This window comes from Nyctibius grandis, chromosome 2, assembly GCF_013368605.1.
Source record: "Nyctibius grandis isolate bNycGra1 chromosome 2, bNycGra1.pri, whole genome shotgun sequence".
Lineage (NCBI taxonomy): Eukaryota > Metazoa > Chordata > Aves > Nyctibiiformes > Nyctibiidae > Nyctibius > Nyctibius grandis.
The window spans coordinates 102,683,501-102,701,546 of NC_090659.1; the positions used below are offsets into that span (position 1 = coordinate 102,683,501).

Sequence of the window (18,046 nt, forward strand, 5' to 3'; positions counted from 1 at the left end):
CAAATGCAGGACACTTTCAAAACCTCTTCCTAAGGGCATCCCTGTGTTCTGGCTGAGAGAGTTACTGTTGTTCTCCCACCTTCCCTGAAGGGCTGTTTATGATACCATCTCTCCCTTTTAATCCTCTTTTCCTTTCATGTCTAACAAACAGTGTTAAACAGAACACAGAGGGAAAAGGCAGATCTCACACATTATAATCATCTGTAGTCAACTGAAGAAAATAAATGCTTTGCAATTAGAGGTTTCATTTTGTAAATTAACACTCAAGAAGTTTTTTCCTATGTATTTTCCAGATAAAACTTCTGTTCTTACAAGCCCTAGGTTTTTATGGATAGTAACTCGGATAAAGGGTTTCTAGAAATGATCCTGTGAGTTGATGTGCACTCTGTACAGTGACTGGGCTGCCACAAAAAAGGACTTTTCTTAGGAGACCCTACACAGAGGGATGTCTTCAGATGTGCACCCAGGAATGTGGGGAGTATTGAGATGTTGAACTATGACAGAAAAAGTCACATTTCAAAAGTGGCCACTGTTTCTGGTGGGTTTTTTACAGGATGCCTTGATTTCTCTAGCTCTTTTTGCCCTATATCTGAGCACTTTAAGACTGTGAATATATTTATCTTCACAGCTTTTCCGTGGGGCAGTGTGGAACTCCACGTTATACAGATCTGAGAGTCTTATCGTTTGATGAGAACTTCTTTCAGCAGCAGCACCAACATAAGCATCCCCTGATTTCCCCTTCCCCTCTCCCACCATTCACTCACCCCCTCAGCTGTGCCAGTTTCAGTGCTGTGTGGAAAACAAATTGCAGAACACATCCAGGTTAAAAATAGCTGAAAAAGAAAGAGAGAAAAATGAATTCCAGAACCTAGACTGACATCCTGCGTGTACATCCAAAGCCAATACAACAGAACTTTTTAAGCTCAGATTCAATCCGTCTGTCCAGCTCCATCAGTAATTTTTACCTGATTTCACATAGGACAGAAAGGTAGAAGTTTCAAAAGCTATTAATTTCCGTTCTAAATTTTGTTCAAATTGATGGCTGGCTGAGGGACAGAGACCTTAAACAGAGAAATGCAGCCAGCAGCCAACGGCTAGTGAGTGTGTGCATGCTGGCTGACCGTGTATGCATGAGCTGGTCAGCCAATATATACGTACCTGACTGCTGCCCAATGAGGAGTCTTAGAGCTTATAGGGAGGGGAGAGTTGGGCTTGTTGCAGCTATTTTATTTTAGGGGGAGAGGGAGAAGGAAACCAAGTGCCATTAGTTCCACTGCTCACAAAGCAATTTGTTTAAAAAAAAGAGAAAATTCTATGAAATAAGACCTTTTCTGCCAGTGAGTCTGTAAATCAAGTGAATAGTTTCTCATCCAATTTGGGAGGAAACTGAGAGCTCAGCCTCAGATTCCTGTTCAGACTCCAGCAACCACTTCTGCTTTTAGCACTCCAAACACCAATGGAAACCACGGATACTGATTTCTTTCCCATACTCAAATGTCACTTAAAGCCCTTGTTTCTCCTCAATAACTCTTTTAAGCACTTGCTACACCTCTGTTCCTACCTGTCCCTTTTCTAATCTACAACAGCTTGCCAAGAGCTCTGCTCCATTCTCCTCTTTCGTATCCTTCTGGCCAATGGATGGCCTCAAACTTTCATACGGGGCGGTACACAAAATATCATATTGTATCTGAAAATGATGAGTATTTTGGTGCAAACAAAAGCTGGCTCTTCCTGCCCACCTCTTTTCAGAGGAAAGAGACCTTGTGTCTCCTTGACACTTCTGCTGACCTGCAGAGGGGACTGGGTGGGATGGGGGGCACGGGGTGAAACAGGAGCCATGAGACACACTATGAGCCATGGCTGTAGTCCGTGGACAGACGTGGAAGGGTCTTTATGTTCCTGTGCTCATGTCTTCTTTTCAGCAGCCCTCCCAAATGAGTCTTTCGCCATCAGCTCTCCAGCACTTCAGGGTATGCTCTCTGCCGTGCCCCACAGACCGAGTGCCAAGCACGCAGTGTTTGGTTGCACACGGGGGCTGCAAACCAAGTGGTGTAGCTGCTTGCCTCCTTCTTGGGAGGGGAGTAGCGGACTGTCTCTGTGTCAGAAGCAGACACCGTCTTTGGCAGGGAAAGCTTTAATCAGAACAAGTCTCTGATAGAAACTGGGTCTGTTCCTACTGTATGTGGGTTTCTGTAGCCTTTACTTTCCCCAGTAGCAGAAATTATCATCACCATAGGCAGGTCTTGGCCTTCTCCAGGTGGGAAACCAGAGGTTTTGGGCAGCTGGGGGTTTTCCTGGTGTGGGAAATTCCCGTGTGGCAATAATCCAGTGTAATGGGCTCTGTGCCATTCCTGCTGCAGACATCCAGGAACATTACTGAGAGTTGCACCCAGTGTGATCTGTTTGCAGATACTCTGGTCTCACCACAGGTATGGAGCAAGGTGTGATGGGAAAGACCTGAGACAGCTCCCAAGGGATCTGCCTGCGTTCATTCCCTTGTCATTTCATACCTCTGGGTCTGCTTCAGTCCATGCACTGGGGTAGCTGCTAGAGGTCAGCTCAGCTCCTGCAAGAGAAGCATCTTCATAGACCTTCCTAGCACAGATTTCACTTCCAGAACTAGTTTCTGTAGGGATTTTTTTTTCCCAAATGGAAGAATATAGCTATTATGCAAAGGTGCCATTGGGGACCTGTAAAGGAGTTCTAAAACGGAAGCTGGGGCTGCCTTGGTGGAAAGGAGTGCTGGAAGGTCCCATCCCCTCTCCTCACCAGACATGGAGGCGTAGGAGGTGCTGGTGAACCCTTGCCACCATGGAGCAGACTCAGGTAGAGCGGAGCAGCCTTTATGTTGCTGTAAGTGATGTTAGGATCTGGCTTTATCCTTGGGCAACTACAGAATTTGAGGAAGTGGTGGCAGGGGGGAATGATCAGAAAGCTGGCAGAAATTGTGTAATTGGTGTATCAAAGGCCCTTCTCCTCTCCCCCAGTCACATTTTAACAGTACCCTATTTTATTCTACGTGTCAGTGAACAACAAAATCATTACTGATAAAACTTGCCTTAAGCAAGAAGACACATGTGAAGAATAAAGCACTAAGAGCCACATTTTCAAAAGTGTGTGTGTGCAGAAATGTCTATTGTACAATGTATAAGCAGCATGTGGTCTGGATGTGGCAAGCAGCAACGGGAGAGGAAAAGGGGAACAGATGGAACCTGTACATGAGTGACAAGAGCGGACGTAGGCTCAGATCAAGTTTTGTAGTGTGCAGGGGCTGAGCTTTTGAAAAGCCTTAAATAATAACCACATTTTAAGGAGGACTGCATCAATGGGGCATGCAGATAAATGCGCCGAATGGTGAAACTGCAGAGGAGACAGCAGTGGAGACAGTGATATATACAGAGCATATGAAAAGTTCGGTCTGACATACTGGCCATGCGTACAATCAAAGGTGTGCACATTTTATAAACATCATCCTCCCTCAAACCTCAATGACTTAGCAATAAAACATCAGGAAATGGTAAGTTGGGGTCAGAAAGGTCTGAGAATTCCACACAGCTGAAATGAAGATTGAGCAAGAGGAATTAGCATCAAGAAATGAGATTCAGATGTTTAAAGCTGATTGTCTGAACCAAGTTAATATAATACACCATGTTTCACTTCAAAACATTTAGATCGTGCAGCTGGGGAGCCCTTCCCATGATTGTGAAATGCAGCAGCTCGCTGTATCTGAGAAGGCTGGGATAGATGAGTCTGCCTGGACACGAGCAGGCTATAAATGATGAACTGGGATTACAGCCTTTACTGTCCCAGTCCAGTTTTACCAGTTCCCTGGGCCACTAGCACAGAAAACAAGCCCGGCAGCAAGGCTGTATGAAGCTCCTACCTTCACATATGCTGGACTTGGCCTCTCTCTCCACCCATCTCCCCGTGGGCTGAAAATGCTCACTCTTTTTTCTGTACTGTGAAGCACTCTGACAATCAGCATCCCTTGCTCTCTTACTTTCAGCATATTCACGTGAACACCTATTCAGCTCTCCAGCCTTTCCAAGGGAAATTATCCTCTCCCCTTCCACCAAGTCTAGTCTTGGAGTTCATGGCTTTAGAAAATTGTATTTACAAACCTGCAGTGGTATGGGACAATCACATTTTCACTCCTCTTCGTACATGCACAGAAGGAAGCCTTTACCTGTATTAATGCAGTCCAGCACCTCCTGCGTGGGACACTGCCAGTCTGCAAAACTTGTACACTTTCAGTGCTAAACTATTTATTCAGGCAAATCTCCGATGGGTTTATATCAACTTATAGATACACATGTATTGCATAAACTCCTCCAGCCTAGCAAAGTAATCTGAGGGTCCAAAAGTGCCCACCTGAAAACCATACCTCATGGGGAATGAGAATCCCATAGGTATGAGGGTTTTGCAGGCTGGCAACTCATTTGGTCATAGAATTTTGTTAAATTCTGTTGCTGGTGGGAGTAACTTTTTCCTGGGATGAGCTAACAACACATCCAGCACATCCAGCAGTCCTTGGGTGAGAAACTAATTAATTGGAGACGAGCGTGGATTCTGTAACAATACTCCTCTGTGCATTGTCTGCTCATGGTGACCAGTTCTCTGTTGGGGTGATGGCGTACAGAAAAACTAGACAATACAGATATTAAGCTCTCATATCATAGATCTTTTCCCCTGCTCTATTCACGTGTGTTTTCATGGCAGCTGGACATGCGGGCCGAAACTCTCTCTGGTGTATCTCTAGTGAAGCTAAAGACAAATTTGACACTGTGATTTATGTTGTGAACAAAACAGTCCAGGGCGTATTCTCTCGCTCGTCAGCAAGTGGCACAGCAGAGCTCTTATACACGGCAAGCTCCCCTCCCACAGCCACCCCCCAAATAAAAAAGGGTGCCCAGCCCAGAGGAACAGTGTTGCAGGGAGGGCTCAGAGGCAAAGGGCAGAGCCATGCCAGGGGATGCTTGAACCCAGGCCTGAGCCTGTCCCCTGGGGCAGATACAGCCAGGACAAAGTCACTTCTTTCACAGCATCTCCAGCACTTGCTGATTTCACAAGACTTCGCGTAAAGTTCAGCGTCTCCTATCACTTGAAGTGCACAGCCTGGGTTTTCTGCTCACGCTATGGGAAGTTGGTTGGGGTTTGCTTCATTGCTGATGGCTTGAAATTTCCATTTGCAGCTCCTTCCCGTTTCCTTTTCAGACGTGCATCATATCATACAGACCCAGAGAGGCTGCACAAATGTACCAAAACAGTGAGAAGAGAGGACATTCCTTACCACAATGAAGCTTTTAATGTGCCTAGTCAACACTGGAGCAGCAGGGGCAGACCTGGGCCAAATACTCCTTGATGTCCTGTCAGGTGCCTGCACCCACACCATGCAGATATGAAACTTGGCACTGATGGCTACGTGAACTTTGTGTCCAGAGCTCCCATCCCTCCTGGGATGCCACCTGGCGTACTCAGACATCAGCACTTAGCTGCTGGGGCATTTTTTGATTTAAAATTTGCAGCACCACTGCTGCCTCATAGAGTTGGGTCATTTACTGTTAATGGTGAAAGAGCCTGCATGCGTGCTGGGGTGGCATATGTCCCTGTGTGTCCCTGGCACAGGATGAGACCTCTAGGAGAGATCATGTGGATATATATGAAACACATCCCTGATATAAACAGGTCTACTCCCACTTCATATGTGAACCACATGGGAAGGCAAGACTTGCTGCCTGGAGCCCACACTTGCCCACAAGCCTCACGGTCCTGAGACCTCCTAGCCATATGGCATCTAACTGTGTCTCGGGACCTCCTAGCCATAAGGCACCCAACTGTACCTGGCAGAGATCTGGTGGAGCCCATGGCACCATCCTGCCTTGCTGCAGCTGTGCACAAGAGCTTTAGTTGTCTCCAGTAGCTCCTCTCAACCCACCCTATCAGCAGAGAGTGAGTGGTGCCAGCCACATCACAGAGGAGCAGGAGAGATGAGGTATCTAAAACAAGGGGGGGATTTTACCCCCCCTTTCCTTTCCCTTTGCACCCCCATATTGCACCTGCTATTAGAATGACCAAAACTATCCAGTGATGTCACTCATCAGCCACAGAAAAGCTAAAACCAGGCAAGTTCCCTGTGGAAATCACCTGAGGAAACAGGCTTGTTTCAATGCTTAGAAGAACATCCCTGACCAGTTCCTTCTCTCCCAGGCCTGTGATTCATTCCTCACTTAGCACTGGCTGACCGCATTTTGGGTGCCCTGGGATAAGAATCATGTTATTCTTTGCTCGGGTCCAGGAAGGCTCTGATGTGTACTGGAATGTCTCTGGCTTGTTACAATTAAAATTATTACTAATTTCATGGGGGAGGCGTTTTCATGCACTGCCTTTTTATAGAGGGCTTTAACGAGGTCCACCCAAACCACCAGAGTCACAACACAAAGAAATCAATAAACACCTTGGCATGGTGCATTCTTTGCCTAAATTTACATCAAGCTTGTTTACAGACGGTGGGCCAGGAGAAAAGGGTCATTTATAATATGCGCCATGGCGTTGCTCGCCTGAATTTTAGGAGTCAGCAACTTTGATAAATTCTTGACGCAGCCTGCAGACACAGTGAAGAATGTCTCTTCCGCCTACAGCAGGAAGCTGGTCACTGTATCAAAGATCAAAGTTGCTCACACCAGTGCAGGAAGGTTATACACAAGCAAAAAGGAACTACAAATGCTTGTATTTGGACACAGGGTTTTGCCGTTGTGCACGTATTCATCTCTAAATTTGACCATAAACTGCTTGAATCAATTCAGAAGAAAAACACTTGCTGCAGCACCGCCAGATTGCTCACAGGCTAATCCTCCTGTTGCAGAGACAAGATACTCTGTTATCAAGATGTTTGATAGGACTTTGAAAAGATGGGTTTATCGAAAATCGTATTAGAGACTTATTTAGAGAGTGTAATGACTTTAAGTGGCTGTGCTTTAAAAAGGCTAACAGAAGAGTACGTAACCTGAAATGGGCGTATATCACAGGGAAGTCATGTCCCTCTGTTACACATACAGCACCTGCAGAACAGGCAAATGGTTATCAGGAACTGAAGCTCATCAAATTAGTTGATTGTTTCACAGAAATAAACTAAGAGATGGCTTTTTATACATCTCAAAAAATCACAAAGGTAGACAGGACCTTTTCAGAAGTTGTTCCTGAAAGGAAGTGTCCCTGGGATAAAACACGGTTAGGAATTACTGTTAAGAAACTTCTGGTCGGCTCTGGCAGTTTTGATGCAAACCCAACTGCTGCAGGACTGCCAGGGGAGAAAAGACTGGCAGGGGAACACAACCAAGTGTGTCTCCCTTCTTGTCTCCTCTCTCCTCCCCTCCACTAAAGGAGAGGAAATCTGAGAAAACACAAATAAACCAGGTTTTTAAATTGTTTCAGTGGCTGTAGCGGGCTCTTGCACACAAACAGGATTCACGAGCATTTTGGGTTGATTTCCTTTCATTTCAGGTCTTTCTGCATCCCTGCTCTGCTCTGGTTTACTATTCTCCAGCTCCTTGTACAAACAGGATCTTTCCTCAACAATGTTCTGCCACATCATCTTCCTTCCTTTGTATACAGGCTGATACTGCGTGTTACACACCACGCAGCTTCCTAAGGCACCTCGTTTCTCAATGCTAGCAAAAACAGGAACCAAAAGCAAAGCAGCAGTAAAACACTAAATTCTCACCGTAGTTTAAAATTGAACCCTTGAAAGTTTCCGATTCAAGATGACTTTTCGGTTAACGGATTTTTTCTAGTTTAGTGCTCTGGGCGCCGCACGGCAGAATACGTGCAAATGAGGCACTCGTAGTTTTAATCAGATTCAAATGCCTCTCCGGTGAGGTCTGCAACTCTGACCCATGCTTTTTCTCCCTTTTTTTTTTTTTTGATGTTGAAAAGTGAAGCCAGCTGAGCAAAGTGCACGTTGCTTCGCTGTTCACCTCTTTCCTCCCCTCCTGTAAGGCTTGCTGTCTGATTTTTTGCTCCGGGGAGATTAGAGATAGCATGTCTTCAGGGAGAAGAGAAAACCACAGGGCGCACTGCACATTGCACAAATGCTCTTGTTATTCTGAGGCCTGAAGAAACGAGGAAGGAAGCTTGAGGCTGGTGGTTTGGCAGGTGTGGGGCCTTTTTACACAGACATCTGTTTTAAGTGGTAGCTCTGGGCTCGGGGATGAGCAGGGAACGCCTGTCACCCCCCACCCCTTCTCTGTGTCATGGCACAAGGGGTTTTGGGCTCCCGAAGAAGCAGTGTCACCCACTTGCTCAAGCTGTGCTTCGGGACTCTGCTGTCTTTTATCTGTGGGGCAGGGCTGCAAGGTGAGACGATTCTTCCCTGCAAACCAGCAACTGGGTAACACAGCTGCTCCTCTGCCACCGCAGACAGAGGTGCTGCCGCTGCTGCACCACCACGCGCAAAATGGATGGGGTTAGAGCACAAAATGGGTGAACGACAACACGCACGCTAAGCTCAACGCAAAGACCTGATGAAAATGGTTTGGATGCTACCATGTACACGTCAGTTTGCTCCGGGGAGACCTTCTAGCAGCCTTCCAGTACCTGAAGGGGGCCTACAGAAAAGCAGGAGAGGGTCTTTTTACAAGGGCATGTAGTGACAGGATGAGGGGGAATTGTTTTGAACTGAAAGAGGGGAGATTTAGATGAGATATTAGGAAGAAATTCTTTACTGAGAGGGTGGTGAGACACTGGCAGAGGTTGCCCAGAGAAGTTGTGGCTGCCCCCTCCTTGGCAGTGTTCAAGGCCAGGTTGGATGGGGCTTTGAGCAACCTGGTCTAGTGGAAAGGCATCCCTGCCCATGGCAGGGGGGTTGGAACTAGATGATCTTTAAGGTCTCTTCCAACCCAAACCATTCTGTGATTCTATGATTCTATGAAAATAACCTTTTCTAATCCCACTAGATTATTTCTAGCTGTTTAGGCTAGTGATCCCATTACAGTTTTGAATGAACTGCTTCCTTTGGCAGGATGTTATGGCACACTCTCTGCTAAGCCTTGCATCATGTTTGAAGGAATTCATTAGTGCTTGGTGGTTAATTGTCTATGGAATAACATACCTGGGATCCCCACCTTAGAAACAATCTAGAAAGGAACTGCAGTTTGTAGGACTGGATCCTGCTCTGCTAGAACACACCTGTGGGGAGGAAAAAAGGGTTTGCATAATATCCTCCCCAGTGGGGATTCTCTGGGGCAAGTAAGTGTTGAGCCACATTGTTATTTAAATGACAGTAAGCAAGTTCTTTCTCCTGTAGTTCACTGCTGACTTTAATGAACATTTAGCAACTTAATTATCTTTAAGACTCCTCTGTTACAGATTGCTGGAATTGGTCAGTGAATTCAGAAGTTACTGGGGGAAGGGCAGATATGCAGAAAAGCACTGACTGAGACATATGTATACAGCTGCCCATGCAATCACAGACCCTCATTTCCATCACAAATCAAGCTGAAGCCATTTCAAGGTGAGGGACTGTGGTCAATCCCTCCCAACACACTCATTAATACATCCCATAACGCATCTCCTTGTCCGCCAGTCAAGTACTGCTTTAGTCTGGGTAGGAGAGGAGCTACAGTTTCTGATGGGCTTCATGGGGACTGCTGGCTTTATGGCTTCTTTGGAGGTTTTAAGCTGTGCTGTGCTGACATGCCTTCGTTCAGAGCTGAGCAAGGGGTAGGCGGCACGGTGGGAGAGCTCAGCTCCTGTCTTTGCTTCACGTTGCAAAGGACAGAATAAAATCTGATGATGTCCACACCAGAATGGGCAAAATCCTGACAAAATGAAGGGCTAGGCAGCAGTTTGACATTCTTGGAAAGGAAGACAGAATTTCTGACGTGAAGCATCCTGCTGCCATGCTTAACATGGTCTCTAGAGCCACCACGCCATTTGGGTCGGTCATCTGTGAGAAGCACCATTGCAGCACTCACAGAAATCTAATAAACTTCGGAGCTGGACTCCAAAATAAAATTATTTTGCTCTTAGGATTAAAAGAAAAAATAAGAAAAGCAAACCACACAAGGAAGCCTGATGTTCCAGCTTTGGTATCTTATTTTTTTTTTCTTTTTCCTATCTGACAAATATCAGCATGACAGCAAACAGAACCTTTCCAGTTCACATGATGGGACAGCTTAACTGTGCCGTAAGTGGTAAATCGACACTTCGCTCTAGCATGGCCCTGAATTGTACCATTAACATGTGGTTATAGTCAGAGAACACATTCGGTAGGAAATGGCACCTTGTTACTTCCCAGATTATCTGCTCCCTATGGGGTAAATATTTTAAACATCATGCAGGGTTTTAGCAGCAACATTCCTATTAAGGTAAATGGAATTTGACTGAGGGTAAATCCGAGCACGCAGTGCTGGGATGTTATACCTATAAATCTTCTTTCTAAGAGTGTCTTACGCTCTCTGCTTTATTTGCTGACAAAAGACAAGTGTTTGCTGCCTTTGTGAGGTTCATAAAGCACAAAGGGAGGGTGTGTGCTCAGCATTGCTTCCTGTAGCACTGGCTGCAGCTACAGAGCGACAGCCCGGTCAGGAAGGGCTTGGAGGGATCCCTTGGCTCCTCGCGCAGGCTGCACCCTTACAGATGGGAGGAATCTGCCTCTGGGTGCAAGGAGTCCACTTCACTTTTGCGACACAGTTACACAATGATAAAGTTACTTTTATAACAGCAGCTACCTTTAGCCAGGAAGTATTTTAGGCAACTGCTACCTTACAGGCCCCTTCAAGGTTATTGAACATGTATTAAGCAATTTTTCTGTAAATTTTGTGGTTTGCTTGTTTCTATCCCATCACAGCAGTGGTTGATAAGTGCCCCAGTTTACATAAAAACAAAGCCTGGGAAAGGCCCTTTCCTTAGGATAGCAACCTTAAAACAAATAACTTGAGTTAAAAAAAACAGCCTGCTCTCCAGTAGGCATCGTTTCATGGCTTAATATGATAAACGTAACCTACATGAGCACGGTATGTCAGGCAGCGTTCTTTGTGACTTCACTAGATGGCGTGTGGCCGTGCCTGGCAGGGGGGAGAGAAGGGAGAAGAATTCAGTGTGTAACTGGCTGCGCTGCAGTCCTGCCTCTGATGTGCCTTTAACGATGTGGACCTACCAGTTAACACTTCAAGGGTGAGAACTGAATTTCCAGAATCAGGAATAGGATGCCCAGCTGAAAACAGCTTGATTTTCAAAAAGCTGAAACTTTTGCCTGAAAAGTACCCTTAAATCAGCAGTGGGGCAAGACTGGTGGAAAATCTCTTCGTACAAATTCTGCCTTGCTTGTAGCCAGACTCCATCACCGCTGCAACACTGCTGAAAAAACGTCCAAAACTTTGTGTCGTTCTTCAAAAGGCAAGCCATAAGGTTAATTCGTGTTCTTACTTTCCCTGGTGTAAACCGTGATATAACTGTCCTCTTTTGTTCTTCTATTAACTATTTATGCCTCCCACTTTGGAGGAGAACAAGCCCCAGCTCTGCCCCAAGGCACTAACTCTCATGGGATAACACTAAATCACCCTCGTGGCGTGTTCGCAGTGCACGTGTGTCAAGAATCTGCTCCTTTCTTGCTTGGGAAAATGGGCATTAACTCTTCAAGGTCTCAGACAGAGAATCATGGAATCACAGAGTGGTTGGGGTTGGAAGGGACCTCTGGAGATCATCTAGTCCAACCCCCTGCCAAAGCAGGTTCCCCTAGAGCAGGTTGCACAGGGTCGTGTCCAGGTGGGTTTTGAATATCTCCAGAGAAGGAGACTCCACAGCCTCCCTGGGCAGCCTGTTCCAGTGCTCTGTCACCCTAAAAGTGAATAAGTTTTTCCTCATATTGAGATGGAACTTTCCATGTTTCAGTTTGTGCCCATTGCCCCTCGTCCTGTCACTGGGCACCACTGAGAAGAGCCTGGCAGAATTGCAGAAGTACCTGGATCCCTTAAAGGTGTTGGCGGTTCCCTAGCACACACCCCAGCAGCGACACTTGCCACGGCGAGGTTTGGCAGGGTTGGTGCCAAGCATGCCAGCTCCCTCCGCAGCTCCGGGGCTGAGTGAATGTGCAGTTTCACAACTGGCCGAAGCTGACCTACAGCTGGGCTCCTGCCAACAGGCAGCTCTCTCGCCTCTGCTGACACTTGTGCTCCTTTGGCTGTAGGGTTGGCAGCGCCAGGGGCTGATTGGTCTCCGTACAATCCTCCTCTCCTTTTCTTTTTTTTCCCTTTTGGTAGGGTTAATTTTCAGTTGGCTCAGTTTGCTGAATTGGCCGGCTGAGTGGCCGGATGCATGCTGGGGCTGGCACAAGGAGACAGTGTGGGGTGCTGAGATGGAAAGTGCAAGACTGGCCTTTCTGACAGCAGTGTGAACACCGGCTGGAAGGAGTCACTGAGGGCTGCGCCCCCGCAGTGGGCTTCTGCGCTAACCTGCAAACCTCCCCAGATGCCGTGGGGGGATCAGGGCAGGCAGCTGCCCTGGGATGGGATGTGAAAATTCCTCTGCTCCTTTGAACACAGAGAAAAGGGGTTTAACAACCATCTGTTAAAGAAAGAATGGTGCCATGAGGAAAACACATCTGATATACATGTAAGTGAGGGGTTTTCCTGTGGTATTTAGGCCTAAGGTGCTTGCTATTTTAGCATCCAGCTATGCACCCAACCTTCAAATGCATTGAGTTCAACACAGGCACTAGATTTAAAACCTGCTACACCCTGGTTATAGCTACAACAGCAGCTTATACCCTGGCTGTATAAGCCACCAGTGCCACAACATGGGCGACACTTTCTCCAAGGAACAAAATGATGCCCAAAAGGACCTAGTGCTCACACTGCGATACGGGAAAATGGGGGCAAACACTGGCAACTGGTTGAACAAGAGGTCCCCCCGCGTTCCCTGAAGCGAGAGCTCATTCTCCCTTGTGTGTCAGGTTTGTGCAGCCACTGTAAGATGAAGCTACATGGTAAGACAAGTTCTGCCAGGGTTAACCCACAGCTGCCTCTCCACTAACCTTCCCCTGAAGCAAAGGAGGATTAGAGACAAGATGTTAATGGGAGAGGAAAATCAGGGTCATAGGATGGCTTATAATCAGCTCTGTAGGAGAGGCAGGTCGCTACCTAACTTTCTCATTATGTATTTCCATGCACCTTCATGTCTTTGATCAGCTCACTCAGCTACTTCAGCCTCCACGTGCAGTTTGTCTCAGTTAACTCATTTGCGTTTCCATTTCCCCGTGCCATCACTCAAATTTAGTAAGTTGAAACCCAGAAAAGCTGCAAGTGATGCCCTTACCTTATCTATTCCAAACAGCCTGTGCTTTGAAAAATCACCCTACATAAAACACTTCTCTGGATCTAGCCACCGGTTTCCCCTCAACCCAGGTTCCTGGTTCTGGATCCCACTCTGCTGTTCTTTTGCTTGGTCACTATTGGGCTCCCAGGGTTTAATCCTATCTTACTGTCAGTTTTATTTTGTTTGAATTCCAAAATTCTTCATATACTTCTCTCCCTCTGGTAAACTTACAGCAATGAGTAAAGAACCCATTAAGAAAGAACTATTTGGGCTATAGAGAAATGCTGCCAACTACTGTAACAGGAAAACATTACAGCTCCCTTTTGCCCCAGTAAAACATTTTCTTGCTGTGGGTAAATAGCTATTCCAGCTCTTCTGGGAGCAATAATCACGTCTCTCTCTTTTCCTAAAGGGAGCACACAGTCCTCGGTCCCAGAGAGAAGCTCATTTCCACAAGGCATGTCCAGACGGCATCAGCCTCTGCCCAGGAGCAGGAGGAGCAGAGGGTGAGGAGGTCAGCAGAGAGGAAGCCAAGGGGGATGCTCTGAGGAAGTCTACTCCTGCAAGAGGATCACTTGACAGAAGCTAAAAAAGCATTCCCCACCAGAATGGTGCTCAAAGGACTTCGTCTGGGCTTCTCTCTGCCCGAGAAGGGATCTTATTTGGTTTCTTCTCCCTCTATTCCATGCCCTGAAACCTGTAATTCTGAAAGCGAGTCTGTCCATGTAGACGTCTGCAGAGAGGCAGATGGTGCCCAGGGATCCAGAGACCTGGGCTGTGTTTCATGTGGTGCCATCTCATTTCTGCATCTTGAGGCAAGTCCCCTTGCCTCTGCCATCTCCTTGCCTAGGTTCATTGTATCTGCTGCTCAGGAATGTCACAGGGCCCTGGGACATTCACTGTGTTTTCAGAGCACTTAGTGAACCACAGATTCATTTTAGCTGGGGATTCCGGGTACAAAATAAAATAACTGTAAAACAAGGAAAGTAATGCCATTTATCAAACTCGGTTATACCATGAAGAGCAGATAAATAGATACCATAATCAGACGTTAGTCCTCCAGCTACAGTCTGGTTTTAGTTTGTGTGACTTTTGACCATAGGACCTCTTTCCTCCCCAAAATGCACAGGTCTTGATCTTCCTGACTTTATTGAGGTGTCAACCTGCAGTAATTTCAAAGCAGATATTCGAGTTCCATTAGTATTGATCTACTTTGAGATGAACATTGGCGTCATTAGGCTTTACTTCGCTTCCTGTCCCACTGTTCATCAGCTAAGGGTAGGCTGAGATAACACCTGAGCAACAATGCTGGTGCTTAGAGCAAAAAATCAGGACAAGTGAATCCAATCCCAGCTCTGCCACTGATAAGAGATGAATCCCTGCTTTTGTTTTTCATTTTCCTATCTGTAATGGGAGTAATAGTGATATCTCTTATGGCAAAGGCACAACTGCTACTTCAGTTTGTGGAACACTTTGAGATGGTCAAAGCACATCTCAACAAAAGTACAAAGCACCACCGGTGTTTCTAAAGTGTGTGATGCGTGTCCTAAACTAACGCTTCTGACCTGACACTTTGCACTTCTGGTCCCCTATCATGTCTCTAGTGTAAAATAAGCTGTGTTTTGGGTTAACTATTTTCTAAATATGCAACTTTAAAATTAAAAAAAAGACTTTTGAATGAGGCTGCTTGTTTTTACATCGCTGCATATAGCAGATTTAGGCTAATCTGAGAACATCAAATGTATGGCCACAAGCAGAGTTCATGGAAGACTCTTTGACCTTTCCATAGGTATGCATCATGTTTAGTGCAATATAGCCCAGATCCTTAGTGCTCCCAAAGGCCCAGAAGCTGTGTAAGGTCTTTTGTCAGAAAAACTACTTGTAGATCATGACAACAGCATGAACGAGCGGATTAAATAACTGATGAGTTAGTCACATCTTGGTAGGCATAAAAACATTTATTTTCTTGTCACCTAGCAATATGACAAGGGATTATATCTGTTTCTTTCAAGTCTTGCTGCAAAATGTGCTTTGTCTGTGGATGCTCTTCCAGCAACAAAGGTGTACTGCAGAAGGCACGTGGCTCTGGATTCCTACTGTAAGGCCCTGACTCTGAGGCTGCAGATTGCTGCTGTCAGCAACTGAACTCATTTAAGGTATACCCACCTCCCTTCGTAGCCCAGGCTGTGCATTCCCACGTACCACTGAACCCAACCTCCACCATGGGCTTTCTCCTCTGCATCACTTTAGCAAAGCAACAGGATCTCCAGCACAAAGCAGGTTAGCCCGTCAAGTACGGGATGAGTGCATTTGAGCAGGTCCTCAGGACTGTCTCCTCTTCTGCATCATGGGGTGCCGTGCAGTGTGCATTGCTCCTCATCACTGACACGGCAGTGGCCAGGGAGCGCTTCCACACCAGTCCTGGGCATAGAGTCTGATTCCTCCTTTCCCGCAGATGTGACTGCCTTTATAGTAGGTCTTTTGGATGTATAGAAAACGTGTATCATGTTCCTAGCAGACAGTGCTGAAGCAGGAAATGCCTTAAATATACATCTGGCCTTGCACCGTGCAGTACCAGAGCCTTGATCGTCTGCATGGTCTCTGCCCGTACAGAGCTGCTCCACGTTGTCTGTGCACATTACAGCTCAGCCTCTCCAGGGAACGCTGTGTTTGCTGTTACATTTGCACACCAGCCAGCACTTTGCTTTCCTGTCTATGAATGGTGTATCCAGAAATTGGCTGCTATGCTGCTATGCTTCAGAGAGGATAATGCTGTCCTTTTCCCTGCTGTTTATTGTTTAACAGAGGTGCCTAATTTCTGACAAACAAAAGAGATGGGATTCTGGGCAATTTAGCAATAATCAAGAGCAGGATGAGCAGGGATGGCTTTACAATATGTACAGCGCTGTGTGTAGGGCTCAAGAAAGGCCTGCAACGCTGGGCAGCTCCGCTGACGCCCTGGCCCTTACACTGCCGCATTAATGGTAACAGCAACAAACCTTGCCTGCCCTGCAAATCGCAGTCAGAGAGCATAGAAACCTCCAAATTGGCAACAGAACAACTGAATGGGAAGCCTATGACATTGAATACATGAAAGGGAAGCCTTGGGACTATGAGAAGGAATTGAGTACTTTCAGCACAGAATGGGTACTCTTCAGGGGACTATTTAAGAATCATTGACTAGTTTTGCCTACTAGTGTATCTCTGTCAAAGTCAACAGAGACATCAAAAGTTTGTGCAGATGAAGTTTACTCAGGTACAGAAGAGCAGGGCAAGACTTTCCACTTTGATCAGTCACCTGGCTCTGTCCCTTGGTGCAGAAATCCCTCAGACATCTTTTGGGTTTTCTTTTGTCATTTGATGGGCTTGCCTCTGACATAGGAAATGATGTGAGTGGAGCTGTACGTCTGAGGCTAGGCAATACTAGGTGCAGCTAGGTTGTGTGTGGCAGGGTTTCTTTCATGCCAGAGCTATATAACATGTGGCGTGCTCCCTACCTGCAGCACAGCTCTGGGAGCCAGGTGGAGAACCCGGGTGATCTATCCCTCAGATACATTACACACGCAGAACTCAGGACTGCGAACTGCACTGCCCTGCGGGTGCCCGAGATACAGACTGAGCTGCTATTACTTACCACAGCACATAAAGCACCCTGTCCCTCCCTCCCTCTGCATGCTTCCTTCCCTCCACCAGCCTCCTCCGCTCCCCTTCTGCACTGTCCCCCATCCCTCCCTCCTTACAGATAGCCACCCCTCAGCCCTCAGACCTGGCTGGAGCAGTGATGTGTGCAGGGCCATCAGCATAATGCAGCGGAACGGTGGCAAGAAAGAGAAGAGCAACAATCAGGTAAACACTCTGCAACGCTCTAGCCCTCTCGTTTACTGTTGGGACATAAGCTAAACTGTTTCAGCTAATTCATCTCAGTCCTAATACAGGGTGCGTGAAGGCGTAGCCTGAACACAGCAGAGAAACCTCTAATATATAGTCTGCACTGGCATAATGCTAGTTGTGTGGGTAGAGTTCATTGAGCAAATGTAGATGTTTAAACCGTAGGTGTCCATTTGTGAGTTAGTCACCTTAGGACACCTTTTTAAGTCAGAGAGAAACAGGCACTTTTGGCGTACAATAGAAATTTACACTCAGTTGAGCTAAATTGTGCCTTGTAAGCTCCTGCTGCTCCCCGCTGACAATACATGGAGCCAGGCACAACTAGCTTAGAGGTGAACTCTGTATGACACACATCAAATAACGGGCGAGATAAATCACATTTGCACAGCTTTGTTTTGGACACAGGGATGCTACACGCTATGGGGCTGCTAGGGAGGGCTCCGCAGGGTGCCTGGTGGGGCACGCAACCGCAGAGGCCAGGGAGCCGGGTTCAGAGGAGGAACAGAGAGACGCCCGCGACAGACACAGCAAAACCCTTTGGGAACGTGGCCGCTGAAGCAACCATAACTTCATTAGACTTGCTTCAAGATGCCCTCTAGCCTAGACCTTTCACCTTGTTAATGGTTTCTTGCCTCAATCCCTTATAATTCTGAAATGAAAAAAAAATCTCTTTTGACTCCTGTTTTCAAGCCAGGGCTGTTTGATTTGGAACACTGCATTGAAGTCTCTGCTACTGATTGATTTCAAGTTTATTATATTTTCCCCTTTGAAACATGCTACAGTAAAAAAAAAAACCTGTACACTTTGTCGTTTTTCATGTAGCCCCCTCCCCCTTTTTTTTTTCAAT

The 18,046-nt window shown here is 46.5% G+C and overlaps 1 long non-coding RNA gene across 1 annotated transcript in view; it reads right to left on the reverse strand.

Moving 5' to 3' along the window:
• Nucleotides 1-780: 780 nt before the first annotated feature.
• Nucleotides 781-18,046, reverse strand: part of LOC137676811 (uncharacterized) — a 31,959-nt gene continuing 14,693 nt past the window's right edge. Inside the window, exon 3 of the long non-coding RNA XR_011050139.1 lies at nt 781-833. This is a non-coding gene — a long non-coding RNA (uncharacterized lncRNA). The remainder of the gene's footprint in view (nt 834-18,046) is intronic.